Source organism: Procambarus clarkii, chromosome 34 (assembly GCF_040958095.1).
Source record: "Procambarus clarkii isolate CNS0578487 chromosome 34, FALCON_Pclarkii_2.0, whole genome shotgun sequence".
In the NCBI taxonomy this organism is placed as follows: domain Eukaryota; kingdom Metazoa; phylum Arthropoda; class Malacostraca; order Decapoda; family Cambaridae; genus Procambarus; species Procambarus clarkii.
Window position 1 is genome coordinate 37,697,471 of NC_091183.1, and position 18,846 is coordinate 37,716,316.

The following is an 18,846-nucleotide window of genomic DNA, read 5'->3' on the forward strand; positions in this document are numbered from 1 at the left end:
AATCACTGGCACCTCCCCTCACAATCACTTGCACCTCACCTGCAAACCTCACCTCACCTGAGAGGAGGGAGAGGTTACAGGTATCCATTCGGGATGCATTTTATTATCTCAATCAACTTGAACTTGAACCTCGCCTCACAAGTGATGTCTGGGAGATCAGCCAGGTAACGGATGCTGTGTTCGTGAGTCGGCCTCCAGCACCCGAATGGCTGTTAATCACATGGTTCGTCGCGCGATAACGACCCATCCCGAAGGCCAGATGACGGGGACCAGCCAAGCTAAACGTGTATTTAGCGGGCGTCGAACCGTGTACCGGCAGATATTGGCTGTAATAACCAATGCAACAACCAATCCACCTCACATCTTGACCCCTTTGATAGACCTTTCCACTATCCATCTGGGTCATCACGATCTATGGCAACAGAGGATTTTATCCAGCAATGGATGTATTAAGTTCTCTCTAGCCTATTCAAGTCCACCTATACAAGATCGTGTTTATATAATATATAGCGTCTTCCACTAGTTATCCACATTAAATCCAGCGTCTCAAACCAGTTATCCACATCAACTCCAGTGTGTCAAACCAGCTATCCACATCAACTCCAGCGTCTCAAACAAGCTATCCACATCAACTCCAGTGTCTCAAACCAGCTATCCACATCAACTCCAGCGTCTCAAACCAGCTATCCACATCGACTCCAGTGTCTCAAACCAGCTATCCACATCAACTCCAGCGTCTCAAACAAGCTATCCACATCAACTCCAGCGTCTCAAACAAGCTATCCACATCAACTCCAGTGTTTCAAACAAGCTATCCACATCAAATCCCTCATCTTCCACGAGCTATCCACATTAAATCCGTCATCTTCCACGAGCTATCTACATCAAATCCCTCATCTTCCACGAGCTATCCACATCAAATCCCTCATCTTCCACGAGCTATCCACATCAAATCCCTCATCTTCCACGAGCTATCCACATCAAATCCGTCATCTCCCACCTATTCCCACTCAACTGAGACCCAGACTATTCGTCATACAATATTGCCATGTGGGATCTTCAGAGAAAGTATACAATTACTTGGTGTTGGAGGATACTGGCTTTCCTCTCTGGGGTGACGAGTGGATTGATTGTTTCTTGAGTTGTGGTGAGTGCATTGGGCGTCCTTTCTGGTGTGGGGAGTATATATCCAGTATACACCATGTATACTGGGGTGTCCCTTCTCGTGGGGTACAGCGGTTGGTTGATTAAGCTACCCAAAAGAAGGCACGAGCATGAATAGCCCGTAAGTACGGCGGTTGAGATCGTCTAACATGCCCTGGTGGATGAAGGGTATAGGGGCATGGGGAAAGAGGTGCCAAAGGTGTACAGGATTTGGAAAGTTGTGGAAATAAACTTGACACGAATGTGTGTGTGTGTGTGTGTGTGTGTGTGTGTGTGTGTGTGTGTGTGTGTGTGTGTGTGTGTGTGTGTGTGTGTGTGTGTGTGTGTGTGTGTGTGTGTGTACTCACCTAGTTGTGCTTGCGGGGGTTGAGCTCTGGCTCTTTGGTCCCGCCTCTCAACTGTCAATCAACAGGTGTACAGGTTCCTGAGCCTATTGGGCTCTATCATATCTACACTTGAAACTGTGTATGGAGTCAGCCTCCACCACATCACTTCCTAATGCATTCCATTTGTCAACCACTCTGACACTAAAAAAGTTCTTTCTAATATCTCTGTGGCTCATTTGGGCACTCAGTTTCCACCTGTGTCCCCTAGTGCGTGTGCCCCTTGTGTTAAACAGCCTGTCTTTATCAACCCTGTCGATTCCCTTGAGGATCTTGAATGTGGTGATCATGTCCCCCCTAAGTCTTCTGTCTTCCAACGAAGTGAGGTTTAATTCCCGTAGTCTCTCCTCGTAGCTCATACCTCTCAGCTCGGGTACTAGTCTGGTGGCAAACCTTTGAACCTTTTCCATTTTAGTCTTATGCTTGACTAGATATGGACTCCATGCTGGTGCCGCATACTCTAGGATTGGTCTGACATATGTGGTATATAACGTTCTGAAAGATTCCTTACACAAGTTTCTAAAGGCCGTTCTTATGTTAGCCAACCTGGCATATGCTGCTGCTGTTATCCTCTTGATATGAGCTTCAGGGGACAGGTCTGGCGTGATATCAACCCCCAGGTCTTTCTCTCTCTCGGACTCTTGAAGTATTTCATCTCCCAAGTGATACCTTGTATCTGGTCTCCTGCTTCCTACCACTATCTTCATTACATTACATTTGCTTGGATTAAACTCTAACAGCCATTTGTTCGACCATTCCAGCAGCTTGTGTGTGTGTGTGTGTACTCACCTAATTGTACTCACCTAATTGTGCTTGCGGGGGTTGAGCTCTGGCTCTTTGGTCCCGCCTCTCAACCGTCAATCAACTGGTGTACAGATTCCTGAGCCTATTGGGCTCTATCATATCTACATTTGAAACTGTGAATGGAGTCAGCCTCCACCACATCACTTCCTAATGCATTCCATTTGCTAACTACTCTGACACTGAAAAAGTTCTTTCTAACGTCTCTGTGGCTCATTTGGGTACTCAGCTTCCACCTGTGTCCCCTTGTTCGCGTCGCGTTCGTGTGTGTGTGTGTGTGTGTGTGTGTGTGTGTGTGTGTGTGTGTGTGTGTGTGTGTGTGTGTGTGTTTGTGTGTGTGTGTGTGTGAACCCATTTTTCGCGGGGTATTTCAACACATGAATTAAAACACAAAACACCACAATATTGACGTTTTCTACGCATTGGCCGCGAAAGGTTAGGTGGGCTGCTTGGGTTCAGCCAATCGGCTGCATTTTTAACGGAGTGGCAAATCCAGAGAACGGACTGGGTGATTATAATTGTTCACTGGAACCCATTACGGGCCATTCCTGGAAGTATACTCGGAACCATTTGGGCAATTTAGTCATTATCAGTTCAAACACGATAAGCTAGAAAGTCAATTTAAGTTTGGAAAACTTGTAGGTTATTCATAATCTAAACTTGCAATTAGATATGGGCCTATAATCCTTTATAGGTGGCCCAGACAAGCTAAGAATGCACAGTTACAGCCCCGCTCCTGTGCCTGGTAAGTCCACTACGGGATCACCATAGCCCGTGCTACTTGCTCCGCTCCTGTGCCAGGTAAATCCACTAAGGGATCACCATAGCCAGTGCTACTTGCAACTTTTGGTTCCCAGTAGCTGAATCTAAAACAACAACAATAACAGCTAAGAATGATCTAATTCGACCAATTACATTAAGAGCAACGCACTATATATATATATATATATATATATATATATATATATATATATATATATATATATATATATATATATATATATATATGTCGTACCTAATAGCCAGAACGCACTTCTCGGCCTACTATCTAAGGCCCGATTTGCCTAATAAGCCAAGTTTTCCTGAATTAATATATTTTCTCTAACTTTTTTCTTATGAAATGATAAAGCTACCCATTACATTACAAATGAGGTCAATTTTTTTTTATTGGAGTTAAAATTAACGTAGATATATGACCGAACCTAACCAACCCTACCTAACCTAACCTAATCTATCTTTATAGGTTAGGTTAGGTTAGGTAGCCGAAAATGTTAGGTTAGGTTAGGTAGGTTAGGTAGACGAAAAACAATTAATTCATGAAAACTTGGCTTATTAGGCAAATCGGGCCTTGCATAGTAGGCATAGAAGTGAGTTCTGGCTACTAGGTACGACATATATATATATATATATATATATATATATATATATATATATATATATATATATATATATATATAATATACACAGCAAAGTATATATAAAATGACATACACACACAGGCGTGCACCCAAACACAGAGCGACACACACAATGACGTACACACACACAGGGGAGACATGATCACTACCTACAAAATTCTCAGGGGAATTGACAGGGTAAATAAGGATAAACTGTTTAACACGGGTGGTACGCGAACAAGGGGACACAGGTGGAAACTGAGTACCCAAATGGGCCACAGGGACGTTAGAAAGAACTTGTTCAGTGTCAGAGTAGTTAACAGATGGAATGCATTAGGAAGTGATGTGGTGGAGGCTGACTCCATACAGTTTCAAGTGTAGATATGATAGAGCCTAATAGGCTCAGGAACCTGTACACCAGTTGATTGACAGTTGAGGCGGGACCAAAGAGCCAGAGCTCAACCCCCGCAAGCACAAATAGGTGAGTACACACACACACAGGTGATGGGAGTTGGCTGGTTGACCACTAACCAACCACTCCCCATGCAGGGGGGGGGGTGCAGCTGGGGGGGGGGGTGTTTCACCTTGACCGAGAGAGCACAGTAACTACAGTTTCTTAAAAGCGTTACAGTGAGTGTGGGAGTGGGAGATAGGGCTGGTAACGGTCTACCTCCACGTGATCCAATCCTAGCAGTATAGTTCCTATTCCCACGCTAATAACAACATTTCTTTCTAGTTCCATATGCTACAATTCACGAACAAAATACGTGGCACAGAATTTAATAACAATTATCTCGAATAAAAGTTTAAATTTTGAAAATTTCAATTTGTTTTTAGAATTCAAAACGATTCAAAGGGCATGGAAACTCTCTCTCTCTCTACACGGAGACTTTTCTAGTAATGTTGGAGGGTCACTTTACATGAGGGAACGGAAGATGGCGTGCAAGAAACGTTCTCGAGCAGTGTATAGCGCGCACACACACACCCGCTCACCGTGGCGGCCAAGTTGTGACTGGCGGCGGCTGGTCAGGTGCTGTGGTGGTGGCGGCCTGTGGGCGGGGCTTAGCCTTGACTCCTCCCCCCCTTTCTCCTCCACCATCCTCCACCTCCACACTCTCTGAGAGCCGCAGATATGACAGTCAAAAGTGCAGTCAGTTGCGGTCAAAAGTGCAGTCAGATGCGGTCAAAAGTGCAGTCAGATGCGGCCAAAAGTGCAGTCAGTTGCGGTCAAAAGTGCAGTCAGATGCGGTCAAAAGTGCAGTCAGTTGCGGTCAAAAGTGCAGTCAGTTGCGGTCAAAAGTGCAGTCAGTTGCGGTCAAAAGTGCAGTCAGTTGCGGTCAAATTCACAGCCAAGTCAAATCAACCAACACAGCCTGACAAACTTGACAAGAGTTCTATGAAAAAAAATTATATTTTGCCCAGAGGGGCGAGTTTATTGGGCAGCGCCACTCATCCCGTGAGTGGACAAGTTATCAAAACACGCCAGCAGAAAGCAGGCTGGGTGAGCTGCATATTCCAGGACTACCAAAACGCATTTGATTCTGTTTCGTGGTGAAATGGCAGTGAAGAAACTAGAGAGCAAAAAAGGAAAAATGGGAAAACACTGAACTGGTTAATTAAGAGAGTACCTGCCGGATAGGAAACAATGAGTCAATAACCATAGATCCATTACTAGTCATATTTTATTTAAATGACCAACCCGTTCTCGCACTTTCTTATAGTCAATATTGACTTATTAAATAAGTGCATACGTGACATACTAATTTATTGTGAATATTTTAGTTTACCTTGAAAAGCTTCGTAGAAAACACCGACCTTACCTAACCTTCTTAGTATGTTAAGATAAGCATCTTATTGCTTCGTAATTACAATTATTACTTAACCTATACCTATAATTGGTTAAGTAATAATTGTAATTACGAAGCAATAAGATGCTTATCTTAACATACTAAGAAGGTTAGGTAAGGTCAGTGTTTTCTATGAAGCTTTTCAAGGTAAACTAAAGTGGGGGCCTCGTAGCCTGGTGGATAGCGCGCAGGACTCGTAATTCTGTGGCGCGGGTTCGATTCCCGCACGAGGCAGAAACATATGGGCAAAGTTTCTTTCACCCTGAATGCCCCTGTTACCTAGCAGTAAATAGGTACCTGAGAGTTAGTCAGCTGTCACGGGCTGCTTCCTGGGGGTGGAGGCCTGGTCGAGGACCGGGCCGCGGGGACACTAAAAGTCCCGAAATCATCTCAAGATAACCTCAAGATGATGAACAGGACTGTAGATAATTACTGGATGATCTTGACGAACGCCATTCAGGCAAATGGCTGCAAGAGTTCAACCTCAATAAGTGTCAAGTAATGAAGATGGGGACAAAGGGGGATCAGAAGGCATATATACACTATAAGGGAAAGGCAACTACAGGAACGGGAAACAAGAATATAAGGCAAGGGCGTGGTATTACTGCAGCAGCCCCTCCGAGACACTCCACTGTGTGTGTCAAGATAACATATGTGGCGTATGGGAAACATGCACACCATTGTAAACCTAAATAAACTTTGTAATATATTGCAATTGTAATATGTTTGTAATATATTGCAATTGTAATATATTGTAATTGTAATATATTTGTAATATATTGCAATTGTCTTTTTCAAGACAATTGCAAAATATTTTTTCTTGACAATTGCAAAATATTTTTTCTTGACAATTGCAAAATATTTTTTCTTGACAATTGCAAAATATGTTTTTCACTAAAGTACACTAAAAATACTTACCTACAGCGCTTTCAATTTTTGACTAAAAAAAATCACGTTTTGTACTCTTGTAAAACAGTAAAAGTCACACCAAAAATGGAAGAGTAGGGGCAGGGAACTATCAGGGGGAAAGCGCCAAGCCATTACGACTATATAGCACTTGGAAGGGGTCAGGATAAGAATTTGGGATGGGACGGAGGGAAAGGAATGGTGCCCAACCACTTGGACGGTCGGGGATTGAACGCCGACCATCCAAGTGGTTTTGAATGAGTGCTCCTTACACCTGATCTAACCTTGATGATACCTGCGTGTCTCCACAGTTTCAAATGTAGATATGATAAGAACCCAATATAGGCTCAGGAATCTGTACACCAGTTGACCGACAGTTGAGAGGCGGGACCAAAGAGCTGAAGCTCAACTAGGTGAGTACATCAGTACCCGGATGATCAAAGTACCAACCCGCCTTCGGGAAATGGCAGTACAGTAATTAATATTTGACCACCAGTAAACCTCTTTTTTGTGCTATTAATTTATGGAGTCCAGAAAAATTAAGCTAAAACCCAAACTTAATTATTTATAGGCCTAGCATAGCACATATATATATATATTACATTAGGCCTAAGCGTGAATTAGCCCTAGGGTTGCTAGGAGAGGTTAGGTTAGGTCAAATATTAATGTTGCCGTTAAAACAGTTTCCGGCTTATCCGAATTCAATAATACAAAAGCGGACTTTCTAATGGTCCATCACTACATATTGGTGTGGTTGAAGTGGGAGGTGGTGGTTGATGTGGTTGATGTGGGAGGTGGTGGTTGAAGTGGGAGGTGGTGATTATGCCATATGGAGCTAATTCCTCGGGGACAGGAAGCCTGTAGTTAGACCCCCCGTTGGCCAAGTACTGACCCTTACCACGATGCAACCCACAACAGTTGCCTATCTCTCGGGGTAACTATTATACAAGGTAAACAGAAGAATCTGGCGAAAAGAAACGGGCTGAACCGCCTCTGGTCCCACTCGGGAATTGAACCCGGGGCCCCTGACATGTGACCCGGGTTGCAAAAAAGTGCAAAAGTTATTTTACAATCTGGCACTATAGTAGAGCACAGGAGTCAGCTACCTCAAACCACGACCACCTTCATATACCGAGCGAGAAACTCAAATACCCCCCCCCCCTCCCCCCCAAAAAAAAATCCCATCTAGCATACCTTAATATTACGGACAAATCAATGAATGATAATCAGTGAATGACATTAATGATATAAACAATCCCTAGCCAGGATTTACCTCCACTCCTAGCCAGGATTTACCTCCACTCCTAGCCAGGATTTACCTCCACTCCTAGCCAGGATTTACCTCCACTCCTAGCCAGGATTTACCTCCACTCCTAGCCAGGATTTACCTCCACTCCTAGCCAGGATTTACCTCCACTATTCCATCAATGACCCACCACAACAATTGCCTTCAAACCAAAAACAAAACAAATTCATTACAAAAAAATAATAAACTAACTATTCTGACAAAAAAAAAATGCCTCGAGGGTATTGTAGTGTAAGTTACTGTTGAAAGAAATATTCCCAACAATGTGTTATTACGTGGTTCAGAAAAATTAATATTAATTATGGTTGCAAGTGTTGTAAACAGTGAAGAATGGTGGTTGTGTGGTTGAGTACAGGGCCTGGTGGTGGTTGTGTGGTTGAGTACAGGGCCTGGTGGTGGTTGTTGTGTGGTTGAGTACAGAGTCTGGTGGTGGTTGTTGTGTGGTTGAGTACAGGGCCTGGTGGTGGTTGTGTGGTTGAGTACAGAGTCTGGTGGTGGTTGTGTGGTTGAGTACAGGGTCTGGTGGTGGTTGAGTACAGGGCCTGGTGGTGGTTGTGTGGTTGAGTACAGGGCCTGGTGGTGGTTGTGTGGTTGAGTACAGGGCCTGGTGGTGGTTGTGTGGTTGAGTACAGGGCCTGGTGGTGGTTGTGTGGTTGAATACAGGGCCTGGTGGTGGTTGTGTGGTTGAGTACAGGGCCTGGTGGTGGTTGTGTGGTTGAGTACAGGGCCTGGTGGTGGTTGTGTGGTTGAGTACAGGGCCTGGTGGTGGTTGTGTGGTTGAGTACAGGGTCTGGTGGTGGTTGTGTGGTTGAGTACAGAGTCTGGTGGTGGTTGTGTGGTTGAGTACAGGGCCTGGTGGTGGTTGTGTGGTTGAGTACAGGGCCTGGTGGTGGTTGTGTGGTTGAGTACAGGGCCTGGTGGTAGTTGTGTGGTTGAGTACAGGGCCTGGTGGTGGTTGTGTGGTTGAGTACAGGGCCTGGTGGTGGTTGTGTGGTTGAGTACAGGGCCTGGTGGTGGTTGTGGGGTTGAGTACAGGGCCTGGTGGTGGTTGTGTGGTTGAGTACAGGGCCTGGTGGTGGTTGTGTGGTTGAGTACAGGGCCTGGTGGTGGTTGTGTGGTTGAGTACAGGGCCTGGTGGTGGTTGTTGTGTGGTTGAGTACAGGGCCTGGTGGTGGTTGTGTGGTTGAGTACAGGGTCTGGTGGTGGTGGTTGTGTGGTTGAGTACAGAGTCTGGTGGTGGTTGTGTGGTTGAGTACAGGGCCTGGTGGTGGTTGTGAGGTTGAGTACAGGGCCTGGTGGTGGTTGTGTGGTTGAGTACAGGGTCTGGTGGTGGTTGTTGTGTGGTTGAGTACAGGGCCTGGTGGTGGTCGTTGTGTGGTTGAGTACAGGGTCTGGTGGAGGTTGAGTACAGGGCCTGGTGGTGGTTGTGTGGTTGAGTACAGGGTCTGGTGGTGGTTGTTGTGTGGTTGAGTACAGGGCCTGGTGGTGGTTGTGTGGTTGAGTACAGGGCCTGGTGGTGGTTGTGTGGTTGAGTACAGGGCCTGGTGGTGGTTGTGTGGTTGAGTACAGGGCCTGGTGGTGGTTGTGTGGTTGAGTACAGGGCCTGGTGGTGGTTGTGTGGTTGAGTACAGGGCCTGGTGGTGGTTGTGTGGTTGAGTACAGGGCCTGGTGGTGGTTGTGTGGTTGAGTACAGGGTCTGGTGGTGGTTGTGTGGTTGAGTACAGAGTCTGGTGGTGGTTGTGTGGTTGAGTACAGGGCCTGGTGGTGGTTGTGTGGTTGAGTACAGGGCCTGGTGGTGGTTGTGTGGTTGAGTACAGGGCCTGGTGGAAGATGTGTGGTTGAGTACAGGGCCTGGTGGTGGTTGTGTGGTTGAGTACAGGGTCTGGTGGTGGTTGTGTGGTTGACATTAAATTTTTTAATTTTGCCCCGAGGGGCGAGTTTATTGGGCAGCGTCACTCATCCTGTGAGTGGACACACCGCCATAGTGACAGTATTGGGCAGCGCCACTCATCCTGTGAGTGGACACACCGCCATAGAAGCATATACAACACTCCCCAATAAGAAGAAACCCGCTGAGTTGTTCATCCTGTCACTTGTACCCTGACACAGCTGGGACTTGCTTAACTGTCTCAAGTGAACAGCTCCTCAAACAAGAAGATTAACATCTGTCAACCCTTAAAAGCTTACGTTATCTTGCGGGTGCAAAATGGGGGGAATCTTTTAAGAACAGTATCAATATTTGACAAATAGTGTTTTCCTAACTCAAACAATGTGGGGTTTATTATTCTACACATATTTCTAATGTCTCTCAGGTGTTCACATTCACGTAGATAGTGGTCAAGGCGGTGTCCATCACTCTCACCACAGATTCTACAACTCCGCTGATCAACTGTTGTTTCCATTCCATATCTCCATGGATATTTGTATCCAAGACGGATTCTCGCTGTTACTGATTCTCTCCCGCGCAAGTGAGAGGATGAACAACCCAGCGGGTTTTCTTCCTATTGGGGAGTGTTGTACCTGCTGCTATGGCGGTGTGTCCACTCACAAGATGAGTGGCGCTGCCCAATACTGTCACTATGGCGGTGTGTCCACTCACAGGATGAGTGGCGCTGCCCAATACTGTCACTATGGCGGTGTGTCCACTCACAAGATGAGTGGCGCTGCCCAATACTGTCACTATGGCGGTGTGTCCACTCACAAGATGAGTGGCGCTGCCCAATACTGTCACTATGGCGGTGTGTCCACTCACAAGATGAGTGGCGCTGCCCAATAAACTCGCCCCTCGGGGCAAAATTTAAATTTAATTCTCCCGCGTCCTCCTCCTCTTCGTCCATAATGATTGGGATTGCCAGCTGCAACCATGTTGTACCATCGTACAGATTCACTGCTATGTCATGTTTATGTAAGTGGCAAATTATGAGAACGGGCTGGCCGTACAATGCAACTATCCTGCGTGTACAGGATAGCCATGATAACATAACATGTAATATCTGTAATAATCAACTGTATAACCAAGAATTAGAGTTAGATTTAGAAGCACCATTTATCAATGCCTTTAAAATCATTACAGTTGTCAGATTCAAGTCTTGTAGGACTCTGGGGATCCAGGCAACTGGCATGGCGGCCTTGTTTGTTGAGACTGATTGTTCCTCATGTCTCTAGGCTCGGAGCCTTCCTGTTTAAGCTGCAAGGCAGCAGCAGCAGCAGCTGGAACAGCAGCCGCAACGCCAACACCACCAGCAGCAGCAGCTACAGCAGCAGGAGCAGCAACAGCAGCAGCAGCTACAGCAGCAGGAGCAGCAACAGCAGCAGGAGCAGCAACAGCAGCAGGAGCAGCAACAGCAGCAGGAGCAGCAACAGCAGCAGGAGCACCAACAGCAGCAGCAACAGCAGCAGCAGCAGCTACAGCAGCAGGAGCAGCAGCTACAGCAGCAACAGCAGGAGCAGCAACAGCAGCAGGAGCAGCAGCAGGAGCAGCAACAGCAGCAGGAGCAGCAACAGCAGCAGGAGCACCAACAGCAACAGCAGCAGCAGCAGCAGCTACAGCAGCAGGAGCAGCAACAGCACCAACAGCAGCAGCTACAGCAGCAGCAGCTACAGCAGCAACAGCAGCAGCAGCTACAGCAGGAGCAGCAGCTACAGCAGCAGGAGCAACAGCAACACCACCAGCAGGAGCAGCTACAGCAGGAGCAGCAGCAACAGCAGCAGCAGCAGCTACAGCAGCAGCAGCAACAGCAACAGCAGCAGCAGCAGCAGCTACAGCAGCAGGAGCACCAACAGGAGCAGAAGCCACAGAGAATCAGACGCGGATGATGTACTGGTCCTGCTGGACAAATTGGATCACGTCTGGTACATAAAGTGTTTGTGAGGTTAGTGAGGGCGGGCGAGTGGCGCGCGGGCCCGCCACCCCCCCATCAGCTGACCCAATGTAAACAAACATACGTGATTCATAGCCAGTCTAGCCTCACGTCCCTTATACACTAGATACCTTACACCCTATTTTTTTGTTTTTAAAGCTGTTGGGTGCCCATTACCCATTTTTTGTATTTTCACATTCTTAGTCGATAATTAGTGATTATATTTACAATTTGTTTATTTCTGAATACACACATTAAAATAGACAAGATAATTTTATCATTCTTCAAAACCCATTACATATCCGTATTTTAAGTCCACTAAATCATTACTAGTTTTTTTTCGAAATTAGCATTACAAGTTCATTTAATAAATTTCATTAATATGTTTCTACCTATGTTAGTCACCACAGAATATATTATACAATTATAATTTGTTCCACTGTTAAACGATCCATTCAAAACCATATATATTTAAGCCTTCTAGTCAGGTGTTTAATCCTGACGAGAGTTGAATGCGGTAACGTGATTATACACTCCCAGAATTATACAGCAACGTTCATATACACTCCCAGAATGAACAAATCCACAAGGGCCGTGACGAGGATTCGAACCTGCGTCCGGGACCATCCCATATACACTCCTATATGTGATATATATATCCCATATACACGTTCATATACACTCCGACAATTATACAGTAACTACAGAATTACACAAAAATGCTGCATATTTCAATTGTGGACTCTTTCATCAGTGCCAAAGTTAGCCCCAGGCGAGAATGTAACCTTGAAACTCTTCAACACACTTCTATCCGCCTATTATTGTTCCGACCATAACAGAGCCCCTATTGACTACCACAGAGCCCCTATTGACTACCACAGAGCCCCTATTGACTACCACAGAGCCCCTATTGACTACCACAGAGCCCCTATTGACTACCACATAGCCCCTATTGACTACCACAGAGCCCCTATTGAATACCACAGAGCCCCTATTGAATACCACAGAGCCCCTATTGACTACCACAGAGCCCCTATTGAATACCACAGAGCCCCTATTGACTACCACAGAGCCCCTATTGAATACCACAGAGCCCCTATTGAATACCACAGAGCCCCTATTGACTACCACAGAGCTCCTATTGACTACCACAGAGCTCCTATTGAATACCACAGAGCCCCTATTGACTACCACAGAGCCCCTATTGACTACCACAGAGCTCCTATTGACTACCACAGAGCCCCTATTGACTACCACAGAGCCCCTATTGACTACCACAGAGCTCCTATTGACTACCACAGAGCCCCTATTGACTACCACAGAGCCCCTATTGACTACCACAGAGCCCCTATTGACTACCACAGAGCTCCTATTGACTACCACAGAGCCCCTATTGACTACCACAGAGCTCCTATTGACTACCACAGAGCTCCTATTGACTACCACAGAGCCCCTATTGACTACCACAGAGCTCCTATTGACTACCACAGAGCCCCTATTGACTACCACAGAGCCCCTATTGACTACCACAGAGCTCCTATTGACTACCACAGAGCCCCTATTGAATACCACAGAGCCCCTATTGACTACCACAGAGCCCCTATTGACTACCACAGAGCCCCTATTGAATACCACAGAGCCCCTATTGACTACCACAGAGCTCCTATTGACTACCACAGAGCTCCTATTGAATACCACAGAGCCCCTATTGACTACCACAGAGCCCCTATTGACTACCACAGAGCTCCTATTGACTACCACAGAGCCCCTATTGACTACCACAGAGCCCCTATTGACTACCACAGAGCTCCTATTGACTACCACAGAGCCCCTATTGACTACCACAGAGCCCCTATTGACTACCACAGAGCCCCTATTGACTACCACAGAGCTCCTATTGACTACCACAGAGCCCCTATTGACTACCACAGAGCTCCTATTGACTACCACAGAGCTCCTATTGACTACCACAGAGCCCCTATTGACTACCACAGAGCTCCTATTGACTACCACAGAGCCCCTATTGACTACCACAGAGCCCCTATTGAATACCACAGAGCCCCTATTGACTACCACAGAGCTCCTATTGACTACCAGAGAGCTCCTATTGACTACCACAGAGCTCCTATTGACTACCACAGAGCCCCTATTGACTACCACAGAGCCCCTATTGACTACCACAGAGCCACTATTGACTACCACAGAGCCCCTATTGACTACCACAGAGCCCCTATTGACTACCACAGAGCCCCTATTGACTACCACAGAGCCCCTACTACCACAGAGCCCCTATTGACTACCACAGAGCCACTATTGACTACCACAGAGCCCCTATTGACTACCACAGAGCCCCTATTGACTACCACAGAGCCCCTATTGACTACCACAGAGCCGGTACTGATTAATACTACTGACTAGAAGAGAGTCGCTAATGACTACATAACCATTAACACTGTAAGAACACCATGGTCACTGGACCGTCTTCGAAGCTTGGTGCCCTCTTTTACCTGAATTTACCTGAGGGGTCACCATCTCACTTGTGGCCTCGACAGGAACAGGAAGCCGGCGACTCGTCAAAGTCTCCCAGTTTTACTTTATAATTTTGATAATTACTTACTGTAAATGTCTACCACAATGTATATTCGGTGAGATGAAACTGCAAATGAAAAATGATTTATGTTGCGAATGGCAGAAAAATGATTTCTGTTGAGAATAGTGGTGAGACGATTGGGCTGGTTCTCTGAGCTGACCTTAGTGACCCACTCCCCATCCATCATCTTCGTGATGGAAGGGAATTCATCTACATCACGTTCGTGATGGAAGGGAAGGGGACTTTCAGGGGAAAGCGCCAGGCCGTTACGACTATATAGCACTTGGAACGGGTCAGGATAAGGATTTGGGATGGCACGGCGGGGAGGGGGGGGGGTAAGGAATGGTGGCCAACCACTCGGACGGTCGGGGATTGAACGCCGACCTGCATGAAACGAGATAAGTCGTTCTACCGTTCAGCCCAAGTTCGTGATGGAATGTGATATTAATATCCACCCAAGGATAAGCTGGAGATGGAACTTCAAGTTGTCTGCAACTGAAGGATCAACAGAAGAACCAATGCAAAAATATTCGGTCCAAGTCTGTGGTACAGAACAAGAAAGAAGGATACTCTCGGACGTAGGTTCGAATCGTCGTCACGGCCCTTGTGGATTTGTTCAGGAAAGAAGGGCTTTAGTACAGTATTTAAGATAGTGTCGCCACTAGCGGATCTGTCCTGGCTTATGACAGAATATCCTGAATGTAACCTGAAAATTCTTGGTGCTCATTCACAGTAACTATCGATGACTTCTTGGCCCCGGCCAACACGGAAGTGGTAGTTGAAGGAGAGGGTCTCAAGAAAGGTCAGACGAGCCAGGGTCAAATATCCGTGGGCCAGGAGTAGAGAGAGGGATGATGTAAGGGCGAAGAGGGAGAACGGCCTATTGACATAGCTCGGGTGCAGGGGGGGGGGGGTTGTGTCTCTCTCCGAGGCACAAACCAGGCCACACACATATGAGGTCAAGCCACACACATGAGGTCAAGCCACACACATGAGGTCAAGCCACACACATGAGGTCAAGCCACACACATGAGGTCAAGTCACACACATGAGATCAAGCCACACACATGAGGTCAAGCCACACACATGAGGTCAAGCCACACACATGAGGTCAAGCCACACACATGAGGTCAAACCACACACATGAGGTCAAGCACACATACCCTGGCCTTAGTCTCGCCCCTCACCTTAACCCAGAAGAGGAGCTTGACAATCCCCTCTTAACTGCCCCTCAGATCATCAAAACACTCAAGACACGTCAAGACATCAACCACGAGAGGATTGCATAAACAAGATAACGTAACTTTGAAGGGCTGGCAGGCAGGTCAGCGAGTCCAAACAGCGTCCGGCTATACACGTGACAGGATGACAACACACTGAATTATCTTACTGGATAGAGATGGTGTGCCTTACAAGCGGTTCATACCCCCCTCTGTACACCTGTCAGTTGATTGATTGCCAGACATAATCGCCCCATCCTTGAGCAATGAAGATAACCTACGTGCAACTATTTACCCAGCAACACAACCACAAATAAATAAAGCCATTTATCCAGTCACACTCAAGACAGTGAAGACAAATGGCGCGTCACCTATCTCATCCCTGCCATGCCCAAGATGAGTTGAATTCCTTCGCTCAATTCCAATATTACGACACACACATCTATCCGACCCACTTACACTGTGCAACACACATACACACACACACAGATATATACACACACACACATATACACATCTGGTTGTGAACAACGTCAAACTTCTCAAGGGTTCGAATCTACCTCAAGGTGATGTCTGTTCCCTTTCAAAGAAGAGGAGACGAAACACGAAGGTTTGTGAATTCAAGTTCAGCAGTGTTTGCTTCCGCCACTGAGTATGATTCATGTGTCCTAGTGGGAAGGATGGGATGGGATGGGATGGGAGGGGGGTTAGGGTGTGAAGGGAAGACGTGGAATGGAGGATACGTGACGGGAGGCGAGGGAGAGGTCAGAGGAGAGTGGAGGAAAGGAAGAGGTGGGTAGCAACATGTACAGGAGATGGAGTAGGTAGTTAGGGAGATGGTGTAATTGGCAGGGAAAAGGGAATTGTAGATAATTGGGAAGAGAAGATGTGGAGAAGTAGGTCAAGTGTTAGGAAGATGGTTTTGGTGATTGGGGTTGATGGTTAGTTTGGGGAGATGAAGGAAGAGGGGGGGGGGGAGTGTTAAGATGGTTAGGGGGTAGAGGAGGCTGGTAAACAAGTGGAAGGAGGAGTGGGGGGGATAGGGAAAGGCAACCCCCCCCCCCTCCCCGCTGGGATATCTTCACACACAACAAAACATTAAGACAAAATAAAGATCTAGAAATACTTCACAGTAAAGATGGAAGATTACCATTCATTCCCTCCGTCCTATCCCAGTTCCTTGTCCTCCTATCCCCTCACAGTGCTATAGAGTCGTGCTGGCTCAGAGCTTCCTCCTCATAATTACCTTATCGTCACAAAAAAAGAATAGAAGATAAGAAGCTATTCAAAAACTAGACAGCAGCTATGTCCACTCACAGGATGAGTGGCCCTGCCCAATAAACTCGCCCCTCGGGGCAAAATTAAAATTAAATTACAAGCAGGTAATAGTCACACAATTTGTGTGTGCAGAGAATATATAAATTAGGAGTGTTTGAAAGTTGAATATAGAGCCAAGGTGCCCAAGAGAATCTCAATTTGAGCACTATCAAGGCTCCATGACAAAAAGAGAGCAAGCTTAGCTTAGCTGCCAAAGAAACACACACACACACACACACACACACACACACACACCTACACACACACACACACCCACACACACACACCTGCACACACACACACACACACCACCCACCCACACCCACACCCACACACACACACACACACACACACACACACACACACACACACACACACACACACACACACACCTACACACACACACACACACCACCCACCCACACCCACACACACATCGTGTCAGCAAGGCTGACAGTCCGCCTGCTATCATAACTCACACTATATTTCACTATACACAGATTACGCTCCCTGCTGATGATCCCACAGGACCGCCAACCGGTCCTGCCTCAGAACTAATGACGGGATTATCAACGCCAAGAACATTACTCAGCAATTCAGGAGAGTCATCCTATTTTTCTCTCGCCCTGCCACTCAGACTCACAAACTTCTTCACCATGTTTGATCGTTTAAAGGAATGTTTACATTCATATGAATGAGTCTTTATTGACAGTAATAGAAAGCACCAAGTATGTAGCTTCCTCTTTATTGTGTTCTCAAGACGTCATACATGAACAAATCCACAAGGGCCGTGACGAGGGTTCGAACCTACGTCCGAGAGGATCCCAGACGCTGCCTTAATCGACCTCAAACATATCCCATTTACAAGGTTGTATAATTTCAACACACGCAACCTATCATAGTCAGGAATATTTGTAATGATTGAGATAGACTTTGTAATTGAATATAGTTTCCAGATCATGAAGAAACGACGACGTTTTGGCTAACATACGTCTTGACAATGGTCCAGGATGGACCGAAACGTCTTCATAATGGTCCAGGATGGACCGAAACGTGTTGATATGGTCCTAGACGGACCGAAACGTCTTGATATGGTCCAGGACAGACGGAAACGTCGTCGTCTCTCCATCTTTTAAGGTGTGATTTTGGTCCTCACATCTTCAGCCCCGTTATTGTGACTCATCGTCGGCATAGTCTCCAGAGCACTATAACCAGCTTGTTATGATGCAATTAAGATCACGAGCATAGTTAAAAGTAGACAAGTATGAGGAAGGTATGAGGAAGGTAGCTATATTAATGAGTATGTAGGTAGATATGAGGGGGATGGGATGGCGGTAAGTAGGTAAGAATATAGGAATGTGGAAGGGAGGGAGGTAGGTAGGTAGGTAAACAGATAGACCAGATGAAGGCAGTTACAGCCATCGCCTCGTTACGGTCAATGGCTACGATGTCCGGAAACCAGCAGTGGTTCGTCATTCTCGCACCAGGGGGCACCGACGCCGGGGTGCCACTTGTCGCGTGTCGACACCTGTCACCGACATGTCAAGGCATGTCAAGTGGGTCGTAGCCCATGACACCGACCCCTACGCCTGGCTCTCTCGTGTTCTACACATCTCTTGCTATCCTACATTTGTAGTTGATGGTACACCTGGCCACCTGCCTCCCCCCCCCCACACACTCACCTGTCACCGGGTGTAACAGATGGTACACCTGGCCACCTGCCTCCCCCACACACTCACCTGTCACCGGGTGTAACAGGTGGTACACCTGGCCACCTGCCTCCCCCCCACACACTCACCTGTCACCGGGTGTAACAGGTGGTACACCTGGCCACCTGCCTCCCCCACACACTCACCTGTCACCGGGTGTAACAGGTGGTACACCTGGCCACCTGCCTCCCCCCCACACACTCACCTGTCACCGGGTGTAACAGGTGGTACACCTGGCCACCTGCCTCCCCCACACACTCACCTGTCACCGGGTGTAACAGGTGGTACACCTGGCCACCTGCCTCCCCCACACACTCACCTGTCACCCGGTGTAACAGGTGGTACA

The 18,846-nt window shown here is 46.9% G+C and overlaps 1 protein-coding gene across 26 annotated transcripts in view; it reads right to left on the reverse strand.

Annotated features, from left to right (window-relative positions):
• The window catches only part of LOC123762060 (dual specificity calcium/calmodulin-dependent 3',5'-cyclic nucleotide phosphodiesterase 1A), a 546,501-nt gene that overhangs the window by 136,024 nt on the left and 391,631 nt on the right, over positions 1 to 18,846 (reverse strand). For 8 of the 26 annotated variants that reach the window (XM_069335855.1, XM_069335847.1, XM_045748299.2 and 5 more), the window contains exon 1: positions 4,666 to 4,754. The exons of 8 other annotated variants lie outside the window; for them this stretch is intronic. The gene's annotated coding sequence lies outside the window, so the exon portion shown is untranslated. Of the gene's footprint in view, positions 1 to 4,665; positions 4,760 to 18,846 lie in introns of those variants that run through there. 10 more of the 26 variants (XM_069335858.1, XM_069335844.1, XM_069335852.1 and 7 more) reach the window with 3 other exon arrangements.